Source organism: Dreissena polymorpha, chromosome 4, assembly GCF_020536995.1.
Source record: "Dreissena polymorpha isolate Duluth1 chromosome 4, UMN_Dpol_1.0, whole genome shotgun sequence".
Classification (NCBI taxonomy): domain Eukaryota; kingdom Metazoa; phylum Mollusca; class Bivalvia; order Myida; family Dreissenidae; genus Dreissena; species Dreissena polymorpha.
This window is the reverse complement of record NC_068358.1, coordinates 136,840,859-136,861,079: the sequence shown is the minus strand read 5'-3', so window position 1 is coordinate 136,861,079 and position 20,221 is coordinate 136,840,859. Positions and strand designations below refer to the sequence as shown.

Genomic DNA, 20,221 nt, shown 5'->3' with positions numbered 1-20,221 from the left:
TACTACTACTACTACTACAACTACTATTACTACTACTACTACTACTACTACTACTACTACCACTACTACTACTACTACTACTACTACTACTACTACTACTACTACTACTACTACTACTACACCACCACCACCACCATTCACAGTGACAAAAAAACGTATTCACACAATGGCTGCTACTACAACTTATAGCCCATATAGGGGGGCATGCATGTATTACAAACAGCCCTTGTTTCTATGGGATTTTAACCACAACTGTTCATGTTTATCTCCGACACATATTTTTAGGTCACCTGTCATGAAGTGACACGGTGAGCTTATGTGATCGTGTGATGTCGGGCGTCCGTTGTGCGTGCCTGCGTTTGTCCGTGCGTCCGTCCGTCAACAATTTGTTTGTGTAGACAGTAGAGGTCACAGTTTGCATCCAATCTTGATGAAATTTGGTCAAAATGTTTATCTTGATGAAATCCGGTTTGGGATTGTATTTGGGTCATCTGGGGTCAAAAACAAGGTCACTAGGTCAAATAATAGAACAACCTTCTGTAGACAATAGAGGTCACAGTTTTCATCCAATCTTTATGAAATTTGTTCAGAATGTTTATCTTGATGAAATCTGGGTTGGGATTTTATTTGGGTCATCTGGGGTCAAAAACTAGGTCACTAGGTCAAATAATAGAAAAACCTTGTGTAGACAATAGAGGTCACAGTTTTCATCCAATCTTTATGAAATTTGGTCAGAATGTTTATCTTGATGAAATCTGGGTTGGGATTTTATTTGGGTCATCTGGGGTCAAAAACTAGGTCACTAGGTCAAATAATAGAAAAACCTTGTGTAGACATTAGAGATCACAGTTTTCATCCAACCTTTATGAAATTTGGTCAGAATTCTTGATGAAATCTGGGTGGGATTGTATTTGGGTCATCTGGGGTAAAAATCTAGGTCAAATAAATAGAAAAACCTTGTGTTGACAATAGAGGTCACAGTTTTCATCCAATATTTATGAACTGTGGTCAGAATGTTTATCTTGATGAAATCTGGATTGGGATTGTATTTGGGTCATCTAGAGTCAGGAACTAGGTCACTAGGTCAAATCATAGAAAAACATTGTGTAGACATAGTTTTCATCTGATCTTAATGAGTCAGGTGAGCGATTCAGGGCCATCATGGCCCTCTTGTTTAATTAATTGTTATGCAAAACAATATGAATTATCTGTTTGCTTTCTGTACACATGGTAATTAAGTATCCAATCGTGTGTTTTGTTGGATACTTATAAATCTAGGATGTGAGACGGTCAATGTCACTGTGTAAAATTGAGGAGACTTTTGGGAAGGATGTGGGGCTCATGTGAAAAAAAAGTATGCATTATTTCCCTACATTGTTATTGAATGTGGTCTTCATACTAGTAATTAAATGTAAACAGTTTGTTAATGTGTCAAGGATGTTGTTGTAGTAACAAACATGCACCAACGGTTCATATCATATTTTGTTTACTTTCAGATAACCTGAATTTAGGTTTTCATTACACTAACCATGTCTCTTTTAGTTTTACAGTAAATCAATTTTTGAAATGTGTGTGCGTCAATATAAACTGATATGGCTAATAAGCCATAAAGATTTATTTACCTACAAGATCAGTTATAAATTCTAAAAACCAAAATTGACCTGCAGTAGATTGTGATCAATATGTCTTATGTTCCTATTAATTTGCAAATTTAATTCCCCATCCTTTCATAGAAATACTGTTGGTACGCTTAGCTGTAAGAAAGTCCTTGTCATAATGAAGTAAATGTTGGCTTGGCCACGTGTTCCACTTTTAAGTACTTATGCTGTTGCTAAGTAGTTTCTTCTTTTAACAAACCAGAAGTGACATTTAATTGTTTTTCTTGTAATTGATTATTATATTGGTTTATTTGGATTCCATGTGGCTAATTGTCTTTTGAAAGATGCATAAACATTATACAATTAATGTCAAATTGTTAAAACATGCAAAAGATCCTTCCATAATATAATGTCAATCATATTATTCCATAATATCATGTCAATCATATTTTTGAATTTGTTTGCAATATCCATTCATAGCATTTGGATGTCACATGTTTAGAAAGTTTCTCTATTTTGCAGGATTTGCACATGCTATTTGTGTTTGATTTCCAAAGAACATTACTATGGTAATGTTTGTGTTTTTCAACAAAGATGTTTAGAGTATTAACAAGAGCTGTGAAGGAGTTGGAACCTTTGTTGGAAAAAGGGCTCTGTGTAAAGTAATTGAACTATGTCATATTAGTTCAAACAATGGATAACATGTCCTTAAGTCTTCTGAATAAATTCCGTATTTGCATATTGCATATTTTTAATTTAAAGTGGCCTTTTCACAGATTTTGGCATATTTTGAAGTTTTTCATTAATTGATAATGTTTAAATGATATTGATAAATGTAAACATTGGATCTTAAAAGCTCCAGTAAAAAATCAAGAATAAAATTAAAAAAAGGAAAAAAAAATTAGCCGGTACCAGGGCTCGAACCAGTGACCCCTGGAGTCCTGGAGTTAGTCTGAAGTAAAAACGCATTCGCCCTTTCGGCTATTCTGCCGTGTATACACAGTAGAAGTATTTTATACCTTATATAAGCAATCTTCGTAGTTTCGTAAATTTAAACGACAACAACAGAACTCTCCAAATTATTCAATCGTTTCGCGTTGCAATGCTTTATAATTTTTAGGTTTTCAAATCATCAAAAGATACATATCATGGCTATATTGGACTATGGTAAATGTTCAGTAATACTGTTTCCTCACAAATATCATAACTAAAACGAAAATTTGCGAATCTGGAACAACTTATTTCAATTTTGTCAATTTACCAAACCGTGAAAAGATCCCTTTAAGAGTTTAGAGGCATTGCCTGGAGATCCTTGGGGTCTTATGGGTTTTAACTGCATTGGATTTAGAGATAGTTAACTATTTTTCAGTATTAAAAAAACCAGCAGTTAACCTGATCCTATGTTAGTCATAAAACAGGGTCAGTTAACCTACTCCTGTTTCAATCATATAAGAGGGGACAGTTGACCTACTCCTGTTTCAGTCATATAGCAGGGGTCAGTTAACCTTCTCCTGTTTCAGTCATTAACGAGGGAACAGTTGACCTACTCCTGTTTCAGTCATATAACAGGGGACAGTTGACCTACTCCTATTTCAGTCATATAACATGGGACAGTTAAGCTACTCTTATTTCAGTCATATAACAGGAGGAAGTTAACCTACTATATTTCAGTCATATAACATGGGACAGTTAAACTTCACCTATTTCAGTCATATAACAGGGGACAGTTAATATACTCCTATTTCAGTCATATAACTCTGGGACAGTTAACATACTCCTGTTTCAGTCATATAACAGGGGACAGTTAACTTACTCCTGTTTCAGTTATATAACAGGGGACAGTTGACCTCCTATTTCAGTCGTATAACAGGGGACAGTTGACCTACTCCTATTTCAGTCATTTTAAAGGGTACAGTTTACCTACTCCTATGTCAGTCATATAACAGGAGACAATTTACCTAATCCTGTTTCAGTCACATAACAGGTTTTAGTTAATCTACTCCAGGTTCAATCATATAACAGGGGACAGTTAACCTACTCCTATTTCAGTCATATAACAGGGGCGCTTTAACCTACTATAGTAGTCATTTACAATGTGGCAGTTAACCTACTCCTGTTTCAGTCATATAAAAGGGATCAGTTAATCTACTCTTATTTAAGTCATTTAATAGGGTACAGTTAAGCTTCTCTAATTTCAGTCATATAACAGGGGGAAGTAAACCTACTATATTTCAGTCATATAACAGGGGAAGTTAAACTTCACCTATTTCAGTCCTATAACATGGGACGGTTAAGCTACTCTTATTTCAGTCATATAACAGGGGGAAGTTAACCTACAATATTTCAGTCATATAACAGGGGACAGTTAACCTACTCAGTATTTCAGTCATTTAACAGAGGTCCGTTAACCTACTCCTATTTCAGCCATATAACAGGGGTAAGTTTACTTAACACTTCTATTCCTGGGCTAGCTTAGCCTATAGATGCTTCCACAAAATTTAGGTCAGTCATATTTATAGCTGTCTAGACACGTTATTTAATAAGAAAACAGAGCCAGGGTGTGTTCTGGCCTTAAACTGTATGTGTAAAAAATGTAGGGCATTTTGATTTTGAGAAGCACTGAAGCACACATGACAATGTTTGTGATTTTAGATGCATGGACATAATTATTTTTATGTCCCCCCTCTATAGTAGTGGGGGAAATTTTGTTTTTGCCCAGTCTGTTGGTTGGTCTGTTTGTTGGTCTGTTGGTTGGTTTGCGCCAACTTTAACATTTTGCAATAACTTTTGCTATATTGAATCTAGCAACTTGATATTTGGCATGCATGTGTATCTCATGGAGCTGCACATTTTGAATGGTGAAAGGTCAAGGTCAAGGTCATCCTTCAAGGTCAGAGGTCAAATATATGTAACCAAAATCGCTCATTTTATGAATACTTTTGCAATATTGAAGATAGCAACTTGATATTTGGCATGCATGTGTATCTCATGGAGCTGCACATTTTGAGTGGTGAAAGGTCAAGGTCAAGGTCATCCTTCAAGGTCAGAGGTCAAATATATGTGGCCCAAATCGCTTATTATGCCCCCCTTCGAAGAAGAGGGGGTATATTGCTTCGCTCATGTCGGTCGGTCGGTCTGTCGGTCGGTCCGTCCACCAGGTTGTTGTCAGACGATAACTCAAGAACGCTTGGGCCTAGGATCATGAAACTTCATAGGTACATTGATCATGACTCGCAGATGACCCCTATTGATTTTGAGGTCACTAGGTCAAAGGTCAAGGTCACAGTGACCCGAAATAGTAAAATGGTTTTTGAATGATAACTCAAGAACGCATACGCCTAGGATCATGAAACTTCATGGGTAGATTGATCATGACTCGCAGATGACCCCTATTGATTTTGAGGTCACTAGGTGGAAGGTCAAGGTCACGGTGACCCGAAATAGTAAAATGGTTTCCGGATGATAACTCAAAAAATGCATATGCCTGGGATCATGAAACTTCATGGGTAGATTGATCATGACTCGCAGATGACCCCTATTGATTTTGAGGTCACTAGGTCAAAGGTCAAGGTCACGGTGACCCGAAATAGTAAAATGGTTTTCGGATGATAACTCAAGAACGCATATGCCTAGGATCATGAAACTTCACAGGTAGATTGATCATGACTCGCAGATGACCCCTATTGATTTTGAGGTCAAAGGTCAAGGTCACGGTGACCTGAAATAGTAAAATGATTTTCGGATGATAACTCAAGAACGCTTTTGCCTAGGATCATGACACTTCATAGGTACATTGATCTTGACTCGCAGATGACCCCTATTGATTTTGAGGTCACTAGGTCAAAGGTCAAGGTCACAGTGACAAAAAACGTATTCACACAATGGCTGCCACTACAACGGACAGCCCATATGGGGGGCATGCATGTTTTACAAACAGCCCTTGTTTTATGAATACTTTTGCAATATTGAAGTTAGCAACTTGATATTTGGCATGCATGTGTAATTATGGAGCTGCACATTTTGAGTGGTGAAAGGTCAAGGTCAGAGGTCAAATATATGTGGCCCAAATCGCTTATTTTATGAATACTTTTGCAATATTGAAGATAGCAACTTGATATTTGGCATGCATGTGTATCTCATGGAGCTGCACATTTTGAGTGGTGAAAGGTCAAAGTCAAGGTCATCCTTCTAGGTCAAATATATGGGTCAAAATTGCTCATGTAATGTAACTTCTGCAATATTGAAGCTAGCAATTTTATATTTTACATGCATGTGTATCTCATGGAGCTGCACATTTTGAGTGGTGAAGGGTCAAGGTCAAGGTCATCCTTCAAGGTCAAACGTCATATAGGGGGACATTGTGTTTCACAAACACATCTTGTTACATATGCTCTGGAGTATGTTAAACTGTTTATGGCAAAGCTGGACTCCAGCTAGGAAGGAGATTTAAAAGTGCACATATATTTATTGAAAGACAATATTGCCCCATTGGTGCAAAAAGGTACAATGTACCTTCTCATTTCAATTTCACATGGTACCTTTTTGCACCAAAGGGGCAATATTGTGTTTACGCGCATTTATCAGACATCAAATCTGAACTTGTTGATGTTGGTATTAATTTGTCCTTTAGATTGCAGCTAGTTGGCTTCTTTTAGGCGACATATGATCTGGAAACTGACAGCATAGTGAAATAAAGCTGCAAGATTTTCATAGTTAAACTTCTTGTCCTTGCTGTCTATTTTTGTCTGTCTATAATTACATGTATGAAGATGGTATTTATAGTGATTGAAATTGAACACTTTTGGCATTATATCATCTTTCAACCCTAACTTGCATTTTACATCCTCCTTTTACAGAAAGAATTATTTAATACCAGGTTATTTTGTCATAACATGAATAATGCTTTCGCTATGAAATATGAATGTAAATAAGCAAAGAGTCATGTTAAGATAGTTCATTCTTGCTTTGTCAGATTTGTTTTAAACTGGTAAAACAGGATATGGGATATAAGCTGTAGGAAATGATTGTAAGCGTTACTGCCACCACAAGAGATAACTCACTTTAGTGTAGCATAACCTTGCATGACTGATTTTGTTGTCCCTATTTATATCTATACAGTTAATGTGGTCTCATATTTCAACTTGCTCATAAATAACACTGGTTTAAGGTTTGGTACATTTATTGTATATGACTTCAACACTGTGTTCCACTTATCGTTTAAGTGAAGTATTAAAAATGATTTCAAAGACTGCTAGTAATCTTAAAGGGATCTTTTCATGGATTGGTAAATTTACAAAATTGAAAAAAGTTGTTTCAGATTCGCAAATTTTCGGTTTAGTTATGATATTTGTGAGGAAACAGTATTACTGAACATTTGCCATGGTCTAGTATAGCCATTATATGCATCTTTTGACGATTTAAAAACCTAAAAATTATAAAGCGTTGCAACGCGAAATGATTGAATAATTTGGAGAGTTCTGTTGTTGTCGTTTAAATTTGTGAAACTACGAAGATTGCTTATATAACGTATAAAATACTCATCTTATGTATACTTGGCAGGAAAGCTCAGTTGGCTAATGCGTTTTTACTAAAGGATTCCTGGGGTCACTGGTTCCAGCCCTGCTATGGGCTACTGTTTTTTCCTTTTTTATACGCCCGTCTATGACGGGACGTATTATGGTATACCCCGCGTCCGTCCGTCCGTCTGTTAATGTCGTACGCTACGTCAAATATCCTTTGACAGATTTTCTTCAAATTTTAACACAATCTTAATATTGATAAACCCTGATCCCCTTTCGTTTTTGACGGAATTCTGAATTGTCGTTCCAGAGTTATGGGACTTTGTTCGTCAAAATTTCGTGATTTCATTGAATGTCCTACTGTAGCTATATAAAAATGTTTAAGTTGTTATAACTTTGGTATGCTTGGACCTAGAGTCTTGAAACTTGACATGAAGGTTGGCCAGAACTAGTAAGTAACCACTGGACATTTCAAGGTCATTCATTTGAAGGTCAAGGTCACTGTGACCTTGAATGTAAAAATGTTAAAGTTGTTATAACTTTGGTATGCTTGGACCTAGAGTCTTGAAACTTGACATGAAGGTTGGCCAGAACTAGTAAGTAACCCCTGGACATTTCAAGGTCATTCATTTGAAGGTCAAGGTCACTGTGACCTTGAATGTAAAAATGTTAAAGTTCTTATTTCATGTTATAACTTTGGTATGCTTGTACCTAGAGTCTTCAAACTTGAAATAAAGATTGGCCAGTACTAGAAGATGACCACTGGTCATTTCAATGTCATTCATTTGAAGGTCAAGGTCACTGTGACCTTAAATGTTAAAATGTTAAAATTGTTATAACTTTGGTATGCTTGGACATAGAGTCTTCAAACTTGACATGAAGGTTTGCAAGCACACTTAGATGACCACTGGTCATTTCAAGGTCATTCATTCTAAGGTCAAGGTCACACAAGGTCACTGTGACCTTAAATGTTAAAATGTTAAAATTGTTATAACTTTGGTATGCTTGGACATAGAGTCTTCAAACTTGACATGAAGGTTTGCAAGCACACTTAGATGACCACTGGTCATTTCAAGGTCATTCATTCTAAGGTCAAGGTCACTGTGACCTTAAATGTTATTGTTGTTCATGTATCCTACCGTAGCTCAAATATCCCCCGATGGATTTTTTATACGCCCGTCTATGACGGGACGTATTATGGTATACCCCGCGTCCGTCTGTCCGTCCGTCCGTCCGTCCGTCCGTCCGTCCGTCTGTTAATGTCGTACGCTACGTCAAATATCCTTTGACAGATTTTCTTCAAATTTTAACACAATCTTAATATTGATAAACCCTGATCCCCTTTCGTTTTTGACGGAATTCTGAATTGTCGTTCCAGAGTTATGGGACTTTGTTCGTCAAAATTTCGTGATTTCATTGAATGTCCTACTGTAGCTCAAATATCCTTCGATGGATTTTTTTCAAATTTCAACACAATCTTAATATTGATAAACCCTGATCCCCTTTCGTTTTTGACGGAATTCTGAATTGTCGTTCCAGAGTTATGGGACTTTGTTCGTCAAAATTTCGTGATTTCCATGCTCATGTACTTATAAAATAAACCATGTATTCAAATACAAATAAACTGAAGTAAAAAAATGATTCAAAGGGTTATTTATTACCTTACTACTTCATTGGCGAACGACGGGCGTATCATGCGCTCATGGCGCAGCTTTTATTAAATTTTATTTTTGATTTTTCACTGGAGCTTTTAAAATTTAATGTTTACATTTATCAATATAAAGAGTTTAATGACAAACTTCAAAACATGGGAAAATCTGTGAAAAGGCCCCTTTAAAAGGAAAATAATATTTTCACTGCTTTGAATTGGAAAAAAATTAGCAAAAGTAGACTTTTAAGTCATAAATGTACCAAAAACGATATGCAGGCTCTCATCTAACTGTACATAGAATTGTATATCATTATCATTGAAAGTACCTTGATTTATGAAAGGTCATCAATATAACAATCATTATTTGTTATACATTTATTAACTTTGATGTTTGAACATTTAAAGAGTCATATTTTCAGTGTGTAATTGGCAACTGTTGAGCTTTGTATTTCGAGTTCATAAGTTCAACAGAAATATATGAGATCTGGTAATTTGATTTTGAATTATGAGTTACATGTATAACCCCTTTAATTAATAATATGATAGTAATTGACTATGAAAATACCTTATCCTTTGTCTTATAATTAAAGCAATCTTTCAATTTAACGTGCCTTATTTCCCTTACAGTTTTTCATCCGGTATATTTAATAGGTTGATTAATCTTGTTTATGGTTATTGATCGTGTAGATGCATGGCTTGAATGCATGCAAAGTTTCTTATTTGGAAAATAATACAGTTTGACTTCTTTTGCAAAATAAGGCAATGCATTATAATAAATTATTTCCTTTCCTTTGATATGGCCAAATTCAGTCTGAGTAAAATTTTGTGAAGTATAAAAACACATTGAGGCATTATGCATTTAATCATTTTACTATAAGGATCAGACTTATTTAGTTTTTTGTCATCTTAACTTTAAAAGAGAAATCTTCAGTAATTGCTAGTAAAATATTTACATTAAAAAATACGTCACATCTGATTTACCTTAAAATTGAATTATGCAATCTTTGAAATAATCAATTTACTATGATATCTGAACTTGGATTGATAGTTCTGAAATTATTTATGCTCTGAAACAATGTTTGTTACAGGGATTTGCACTTATGTGTTTTAAATGGTTCTTTTCTGGAAAAAAAACACCATAAGCTGCTTTGAAACTCAAACTCTTAAAATAATGTGTTATTCTGCTGGAGAAATAAAATGAAATATGTCTGTATCAGAAATTCAATGCTTGTTGGGTATAAGAGTTATATGCCACTAAATGTGCCATTTTGTAACCCTTAGCAGTGGTTTATAGCTTGGCTGTTTTCGGAGAAAACCCAAGCTATTGTCATAGCCAGCTCGCCGTCCACTGTAGGCGTCGTGCTAAAACCTTAACATTGGCCATAACTGTTTAAATATTGAAGATAGCAACTTTATATTTGGCATGCATGTGTATTTCATGGAGCTGCACATTTTGAGTGGTAAAATTTCAAGGTGAACATCATCCTTCAAGGACTAGGGGCGAAAAAACAAAGTCAAGGGAAGTAATAGATTTAAATGGACATAGTTATCTGACCTGCCCACGTATATATTTTTGTTAAACAAATCAAAGCGGCGCAGTAGGCGGCATCTGACAAACACATTGTGGTAAAAGGTCAAGGTCATCCTTCAAGGTCTACGGTAAAAAATACACATTTAAGGGAAGTCATAAGCTTTAAAGGGTGATAATTATTCAATATTGAACATAGCCACTTTATATATTTGGCATTCATGTGTATCTCATGGAGCTGCACATTTTGAGTGGTGAATCTACAGTTACAGTAGTGGCTTTTAATTATTTGCTACTAAAAATAGAGATTTGTTAGAGACAATTATTTTCAATGGAAGTAATTTATATAATTCAGTGTGTGTATTTTATGAAATATTCGGCGTTATTCGGCCCCATTCCCCCATCTTTAGAGTATATATTTTTCCCCCAAATATTTTTTAAATTCCCCTCTCTGAAGTGTTATTCAATTTTAATCAATACCTCATTTAAATACGTCTTTCGTTACGAATTTACTACAATTTTCCTGAACTGCACCCGCGTGTTTACTTTATTTTAGCCTTTACCGCAAATCGTACGTAATTCACTATCACGACTTTCGCTTTAAGACATCTACCGCAAACCATACGTATTCCAACATGTCGCACAACAACAAAAGCTATCGTAAAATAATTGACAAATCTGTTTTAATTTAAAAATAAATTGATATTCTTTTCAAACAAGTAAAACTTAAAAGTCAGTCTTCTTCAAATGCCGGCAGTGAAACGCCAGAAACGTCCGGTCAAGAGAGTGTTGAAAGACTGTTTAGTTTGCTCAACCTGCTTTGCACGCCACAGAGACACAAGCTTGGGAAAGCTACACTGAAGTCTCTGATCAGACTTTGTCTGCACACAGAGAGACTTGGTGAAGAGGAGGTCACCAGAATAATTGATAAATTCGCTGAAAAGCCCAGAAATGTTGAACTTTGAACATGAACATAACATGTTAATGAATAAAAGAGTTTGAATTATGTTTTTTTCCCTCTGTATGGTGAATTATAGTGTTAAAACACATCTCTTGTTGGGTCACTAGGTCAAGGTCACTGTGACCTCTAAAAAAAAAAAAATTCTGACAAGCTTTCGCAGCCAAGCAGGGCACCCGTTATGCGGTGCTTTTGTTTTTTCATTCAAAATAGGGTCCGGTAATCAGACCCATTCCCAATGGAAAAAAATATATATTTTTCCTAAATGGGAGCTAAAAATTCCCAATGGAAGGTTGGTTTTTTTTTTGTTTTTTTTTTGAATCTCAATATCTTATATCCCATCCATATAAGTTCAACCTTAGTAAATATAATACTGGACACTTTTGTTTCCTCAATTTTGAAGCATTTTTAGCAAAACGACAACAACGCTAATTTCCCAATGTTAGTCAAAACGCCGCGAATTTTCTCAGTCCAAAGGGACCTGGCCCAATTCCCAAAACGGTGAAAATAAACACTGCATAGTGTCTTAAAATAAAATGTAACTGTTTTAGAGACTTGTATGCTTGTATTGTTCATAATTATATAGAGAATTATATTGCACTCTTCTTTTACTCAATATTTCTTCCTTAAGTTTTGTCATATAAAATTTCAAAGCAAAATCTGAGAATCGCAATTTAATACATACAAGTAGATGATGGTGATGTAAATTTTTATGTCCCCCACTGTATTAGTAGTGGGGGACATATTGTTTTTGCCCTGTCTGTTGGTCTGTCTGTCGGTCTGTCTGTTGGTCTGTCTGTTTGCGCCAACTTTAACATTTTGCAATAACTTTTGCTATATTGAAGATAGCAACTTCATATTTGGCATGTATGTGTATCTCATGAAGCTGCACATTTTGAGTGGTGAAAGGTCAAGGTCATCCTTCAAGGTCAGAGGTTAAATATATATGGCCAAAATCGCTCATTTTATGAATACTTTTGCAATATTGAAGATAGCAGCTTGATATTTGGCATGCATGTGTATCTCATGGAGCTGCACATTTTGAGTGGTAAAAGGTCAAGGTCATCCTTCAAGGTCAGAGGTCAAATATATGTGGCCCAAATCGCTTATTTTATAAATACTTTTGCAATATTGAAGATAGCAACTTGATATTTGGCATGCATGTGCATCTCATGGAGCTGCACATTTTGAGTGGTGAAAGGTCAAGGTCAAGGTCATCCTTCAAGGTCAGAGGTCAAATATATTTGGCCCAAATCGCTTATTTTATGAATACTTTTGCAATATTGAATATAGCAACTTTATATTTGGCATGCATGTGTATCTCATGGAGCTGCACATTTTGAGTGGTGAAAGGTCAAGGTCAAGGTCATCCTTCACAAGGTCAAGGTCATCCTTCAAAGTCAAACGTCATATAGGGGGACATTGTGTTTCACAAACGCATCTTGTTTAAAAACCTATTTTCATCTTTATTTAGGAGAAAAAAGAGGAAATTCCACTTATTTCAACTATTGCTAATTGTCGATTATCATAAATATTGTTTGTGTTGACCTACATATTAAGTTAAATTAATGCAAATACTTGAACTGAAAGTGAAAATCTAATTGTTGTCTTTTGGTGGAATCGCAGCCTATTTTTTATGCTCACAAACTGGGAGACATTTCACATTGTCAGTCATTCCTCAACTACATAGTGTAAACTGTTTTAGATGAAAGCCTATGGACAATTATCTGGATATCAACCTGTTAACTTACAACCTGTTAACTTACTTGCTATAGCAACAATGTATATACAGAGGTCAACCTGACTATTTGAGTCGTGTTCTGAGAAAACTGGGCATAATGCACGTGCGTGAAATGTCGCCCCAGATTAGCCTGTGCAGTCTGCACAGGCTAATCAGGGACGACACTTTCCGCCTTAACTTGATTTTCGGTAAGGAGGGACTTCCTTGAAACTAAGAATACTATGAAAGCGGAAAGTGTCGTCCCTGATTAGCCTTTGCAGACTGCACAGGCTAATCTGGGATGACACTACGCACAAGCATTAAGCCCAGTTTTCTCAAAACCCGACTCATTAAATTTAATTTTAACATCTCAAGATATTTTCTGGAGCAACAAAATATAGTTTTATGTTCATTGATTTTTAAGCCAGCCTAGTTTGTAATGTTGCAGAGAAGTGATTTCCTTGAGTGCAAAACCTAAAAGGCTTTTATCAGGGTTAGTGCATTCACTATGTAAGCCTGTTTTCGGTGATGATATGATTACGACTACTAACTGGCCCATATGCTTGCTCATGTGGTCTTAATGTATACTGACTACTTAGATGTTATACGAAGTGACAGTGTTACACTTCAGTAACCGCTTCACAGTGGAATACTTCCTATATGAGAGCACGCCTATTGTAACTTAGATATAACATGTCCTTGCATAGCTTGTGTGCTCAGCGACACCTTGAGACATTTAAATCTCTGTGCTTGAATGGCGTGGGCTTGGAGGAGTATATTGTATTAGCTGTGTGTGAATCTATCTACCAACAGATTGAAGATTATTGTAGATAATTGTGGGAAGTATTTCAATGTTGATTGTCAGTCAGTTCTAACTTCTGGCTTGGCTGGCTTGGGTACAGTACATTGAAGTTCACCGATTTATCGTGTTTCATTATCTATTGGATTTTGTTGAAATAAGCTTGAACATGGTTTAAAATATTTTAATAAATTTGTAAGACGTGAGAGTTGTGTTTTATCAGTTGCGGAGGATTTAGGACGGATGAAGTCCTTATGTGTCATGTGAATGGATAGTGGTTTTGATGAACATTTATTTTGTAGAGCTGTTACAGACTTTTGATTGAACATGTGTTTGCAAATAAAAAGGATTGAATACAAGTGGAGGAACCTTTGCAAAAGATAAATGTTTATGAAAAATTCGTCCATGTTCTATGTGAAGGAGGAGACTGGTTTCTACGCTATGCCTGTTCCTGGACCAATTCAAATGGAGCCTGCGTTCTTGCCCAGGCAACCATATTTACCCCTACCACAGACCATGCATTATCCATTCCTGATGCCACGCCCACTTTTGCCGCTCGGGTTTCCTCATATTCCAAATCACATTCCTTTACCACCACCACATCCTATGATTCCCTCTCAAAGCTTTGCGACACGAACGTCTCATTCTTTGACTTTTCCAAAAGAATTCATGACAAATGAAGATACGCCAGTCTTGGACTTGTCTTTGAAAAAAAGAGATTGTTACGATTCATCGAGGTCGCATGAGTCAAGAAAAATGAACGAGTTGAGAGAAATGAAGGATTTGAAAGAAATGAAGGAGTCGAGAGACATAAAAGAGTCCAGAGAAATGGACTTTTCTGATGTTGACGACTCGTGCAGCGAACAAGGCCTAGATCTCAGTTCACAGGACAAACAGAGTAGCGGCAAAACATTTAAAAAAGCATTGCTCAATCGATACCATTGTAAGTTACCCTCTGGAATTCATTTAAATATATATATATATATATAACCTTGTTGACTTTGTTTAACCAAAGGTATGTGTGTTTTACCTACACCTCCAAAGTCGTGACATATTTGATGGTTTAGCTAGTATGTATATTAAAATGTTACTGTATATTACTTGATAAAACCGGCATCACTCACCTCATTGTTGTGTCAAACATGACAATAAAAAAAGTCTTCCATGAAATAGAAAATTGATATATAATTTATTTCTGCATATTCAAACAGCACATAAAGAATCATCTATCAGAATAAAAATGTAAAAAGTAAAGTTAAGAAACAATGAGCACTCAGAATCGTAATATATAGGAAAAAAATTATTATAATTTGGCAGAAATAATATAGGGCAAAATTTTACTTTGAAAAAAATTGTGCAGGTGCTTTTTAGTTTAATTAAACAATTCAATATTTCTGTTTTTCTCTCTGAATATTGTTTGCACTGCATGGAAGTTTAAAATCAAATTTTAATGTCTATTGGAATGCTCAATCACTTGATAAAAATGCAACCAAAAGCATATTTATCTATTTTATTGAAAAAAAGTTAATTAGGTGGACATTGGTTATAATAAAATCTCAAATGTAAGTTTTTTAAGAATATGTTTTTTTTTATCTTAAGTCTTTTTTCTGCTTTTTCTCGCAACTTAAATGATATCAGATAGCATCAAAAAAAATTCCTTTGAAACAAAAGCAACAAAACACAACAACTTGACAAAATATCTTTGACATTGAATTTTTTAGTGCTCTAAATGCAGCAAAAAATTCCCTTTTCTGAAATCAGCCAAATTTTAAAAGTTATTTTTGAAAAGAATATTAAAGTATTTGTTCAAATATTGTTTTTTATTGAGTATTTCAATAATATTTGAGCTCTTTGTTCCTTGTATGGCTCACATGTCTACTGGGAACATGTTATGTAGACGTTGATAAAAAAATTGTCCTAACTTTTTCAGTAAAGTTTGTCACATGGCTGACTATTGTTCATATAAATACATAGTGCATCCAGCTTTAAAGAAAATAATTATGGTCTTGAAATTCGTTTCCTTGTGAAATTTTTCGTTTCCGGTACGCTCAAGAGGAAAAGAGACCTTATCTAAGATTACATTTTTAATCAAGTGCATAGCCAGATCATGTGATAGCTATTTCAATGCGGTATTTCCTTCTTTATTGTCGGAAGTTTATGTTATCTGTGCAAGGTATTGAGATTTGCAAATCAAACATTGAATACCCCATGAGGATAAATGGAACAATAACATACTTTACCTGGGTTTGTTGTTGAATATGACCACATGTATTTGTATATTAATTGACCTTTTGTCATAGTTGTAGATGTCTGATAAGGGATTGCATACTGTTAACTCTAGTTGACACTACTTTTGTTGAGGGATTTCTGATGGGGCAGATAAGAATTGTAATTCTTAATACAATACATCTGAAATTATTCTGAAAACAGATTTTTCTCCTGTAATTTGTTCTTTTATAAATTTGATTGAAATTACTTATGTAATAATTCGAGTTGTGTTCTGAGAAAACTGGGCAATATTCATGTGCATTAAGTGTCGTCCCAGATTAGCCTGTGCAGTCCGCACAGGCTAATCTGGGACAACACTTTCCATTAGTCATATTGTATTATATTATTTGGTATTATTTTGAATGTACCAGCAAACATTTTGTTTAAAATACAAAGTGGCTACTAAGACAATTTGAAAGCAGACAAGCTTTTAAACTAGTACTCAGACTTTTCTGTCACTGGCTATTTAATAGATTATATTTTAGATTATTTTTATTATAATATATATTGCATTCATGATTTTTGGGAGAATTATGTGTAACATAAAACATTAATTTAATTTACAATTTTATGTTGTAATTGCTTTGGCACATATGTTCACATCTACATGTACCAGTCTGTCATTATTAACATTTTTTCGGTCGAGGCGAGTGTCATGGTCCATTAAATGTATACATCAATCACAAAACTTGTGAAAGACAAAAAATAGAAGCAGGTGTGAAGGGGCCCGTTACATTCAGATTCCATACATTGTAGTTGAGAAGAAGTGTGAGCATGTCTAGATGCAATGCCAGTAAATTTACCACTGCTCATGCTGGTCTTTTGTTTAAAAAAGTAAATTGGCTCTATTCATTTATTTTCCCTGTCTGCAATTTTGTTTACTTTGCCAGGCTCTATTTATGAAAATGCTCATTGAAATGTCAGTGCTTTAACCCAACAAAATTGACTGCAAAGGTTCAGTTGAATATAGACCAGCAATAAGGAAAGAGCTTTGTATAGAGTTATAACAGTCTTGTTGGGAATAATTGTGAAAATTTATGCAATTATTTAAATAAGTAAGGGACTTAGATAAGTTTTGTTTGTAACCAATGTAGTGAGAAAAATATATACAGTCAGAACTTTAAACAACCAAAAAATGAAGGCATCGCTACACTTCAATACATTACAGTTTTTAACCAGGTTTTCCGAAGGAAAAAACTGGTTATTAGATTGGCGAATGCGGGCGGGCTGGCTGGCTGGCTGGCTGGCTGGCTGGCTGGCTGGCTGGCTGGCGGGCTGGCGGGCTGGCTGGCGGGCGGGCGGAACAAGCTTGTCTGGGCCATAACTTTGTTGTTCATTGCGAGATTTTAAAATCATTTGGCACATTTGTTAACCATCATTAGACGGTGTGTCGCGCGAAAAAATTACGTCAATATCTCCAAGGTCAAGGTCACACTTTGAGTTCAAAGGTAAAAAATAGCCATAAATGAGCTTGTCTGGGCTATAACTATGTCATTCATTATGAGATTTTAAAATCATTTGGCACATTTGTTCACCATCATGGGACGGTGTGTCGCACGAAAGAATCACGTCAATATCTCCAATGTCAAGGTCGCCACTACTAAAAATAGATTTATTTTAAAACAAACTTACAAAGGGGGTTAATTTTGTTTGTTCATTTCAAAAGTTCAGTTTGAGTTGTCTCCCTTTATCAGATTTTTTTTCACAATGAAAACCTGGTTTTGTGACAATTTTGTCCCTTGTTCTATTGTTGTGCTTCTGCATGGAAACTTTGGCTACTGCACATGGAAGTCTTTCTGTGTGTATCTTGTTGGTTAATTGAGCGTATTGCGACATTTGGAGATGCCGCTCATAAATTGCGACAACCTGAAGTAGTAATTAATCACATTATATGCATAATTAAACATTTATTTGGTCACGTTTTGTTTAATGAATTATTGGGCAATGTTAAACTGAAATTGCAAAAAGCAACACAAATGTGACTTAGCTGACAAAAGTGGTCGATATTACATGAGACATTAACTTCCATAGCTTGTGGCTAGGTTTTATATCTCAAATATTTTATATGCAACAGGGTTTTAATTATAAAGAGAAATGAAACCAAAGTGTATATAGGGTAACAATCAGTATATATTGATGGTTGATAAAGTTGAATTGAATTTTCTTAAGTGTTGTCATTCTTGATTTGTTAAAAAAAAATATGCTAGTTTATTTACTAATACTTATTAACTAATTTAATATTAACAGTTTTACACTGATTAAATCAAGTGTACATGTACAAGAACATAATCACATCTTGACATTCAGATGTTTACTTAAACATAATGTATATGATAATTTCAGCTCTACCTGTTTTGAGATTGATTGACTTGCCCAGGCTTTGTAGGTTGTGTAGATGGCCGTATGCATGATAAAACATTTTTATATACAAGCTGTCAGTATGCACTACATGAAACCAAAATAGGAAATGAAAACTACTTCCCCGAACCAGTAATTTTATGCGGATATGGGATGTAACAACTGAGCAACACGTGAATAACTAACACAGGTGTTATCTGTCAGCAAGCCTCAGTGCTTAAGGGTGATAACTGGGCGCAAAATGTTTGAATTTGGCGTGCTATGGCAGTTAGGTTTAAGATGTGAATTAGGACGTAACGTTAGTTATTGTAACGTTTAAATTGCTTGCGGCTATGGAAGGGCATGCCACTGCATTTGTCAGCTTTGTGACAAGAAGGGTTTATAAATGCCATAGAATTTGATAAATATCTTGAGGCTAACAAGCGCATCGTTTAATAACTTACTTACCATGACGGCGTGATTTGGTTGTTGTTTTAAAAGCTGTTGTTGTAACTTTAATTGCGTTTTAATATGGCTGACCTGCCAGCAGGCTGTGATGAGCACTTATTGAACTGGCCTTCAGCAAGCAGTATTTTTGTAGCATGTTTCTCAGTTTGTGAATTTAATAAATAATCAAAGCAAAAGATATGGTGGGTGTTGGTGTAAATTACACAATTGTCAGTCAGTTTCAAATTTTTGATTGACAAAACTCTTAATTTATATCAAGAACTCCAACAATCAAAAGCAAATTACATGAAGATTTCACCATGTTAAACTTGAAAATAATAATTAATAATAATTATTCATGGACTTATTTTTGGGTATTCTGAAAATAATAGGAAAATACTTCATTGTTACAAATTATTTGTTGGATGCATAGATGATGAAGAAGATCATCATTGCTTGATGTTGAAGCGTAAAATAATTAGTTTCAACAAATCTGACCGACCCTTATTTTCATTTCCTTATATCTTGATTATTTCAATCACTTTTGGCTTAAGTCATATAAAATAAGTTTGTGATCTTTTTTTCTACAATCAAATTAACAAAATGAAATTGTAATCATGCGAAAAATTAAGCGACAAAAACAGTTCACCTGACCTAATTACCCTACTTTTTTGGGCGATGTTAGTCGAAACAAATGACTTGTTTTGTCATGTAATATTTATTGCTTTTAAATTAATAATGCAAGAGATGCTTCCTTCCATATTTTATATATATTAATTTTGTTTGCTATAAATTTACTCTTTATATTATGTGAAAAATCAATGTGTTACTTACTGCAAGAATGAAAAATATCTTGCCATAATGTTGTTAATCATCTTGCTATAAATAAAATGTCTACATGACTAAAATTTAATGTCGTAAGCCATGTACTTTCTTTTATCTGTGATCATGATGATGTTCAGTTTTCCAACTAATTGCATAGATAGCTTCAATGGTTAATGGTAAATGGGACCCAGAATGTTTGTTTCTTTGACAGGATTGATCACTGTCATGAAAGTTGATCAACTAAGTAGGTTAGTTTGATATTCATCTTGCATTATGTATTATCACTTCACATGCATAGCCATAGGTGCTGTAAGGTTACTCTAAATTCAGTGTTTCACCATTGATGTATAGTAGGTACTTCACTGATATATGTTAGGTACTGGTAGGTGTAGTCACTACTGTAATTTTTTTGACACACTTCATGTTGAACTGATTAATGAAAACCTCTTGCTTTATCATAGCTGGCTAAATAATGGAACCTGACAAAGCAGCGAAAAGCAGCCTGCCTGGTAATAGAAATGAAATGCCTCTCTTTCAGGGAAATTTATAGGGTTTTATGAAGAAAAAACTG

The 20,221-nt window shown here is 35.0% G+C and overlaps 1 protein-coding gene and 1 long non-coding RNA gene across 2 annotated transcripts in view; both read left to right on the top strand.

Annotated features, from left to right (window-relative positions):
- Window positions 1-20,221, top strand: part of LOC127878829 (ETS translocation variant 4-like) — an 86,268-nt gene that overhangs the window by 27,841 nt on the left and 38,206 nt on the right. The gene's annotated exons all lie outside the window — the stretch shown is intronic.
- On the top strand, window positions 4,705-5,571 carry LOC127876794 (uncharacterized). The gene is made up of 3 exons (XR_008048080.1): window positions 4,705-5,009; window positions 5,156-5,292; window positions 5,430-5,571. It is a non-coding gene; the product is annotated as an uncharacterized LOC127876794 (long non-coding RNA).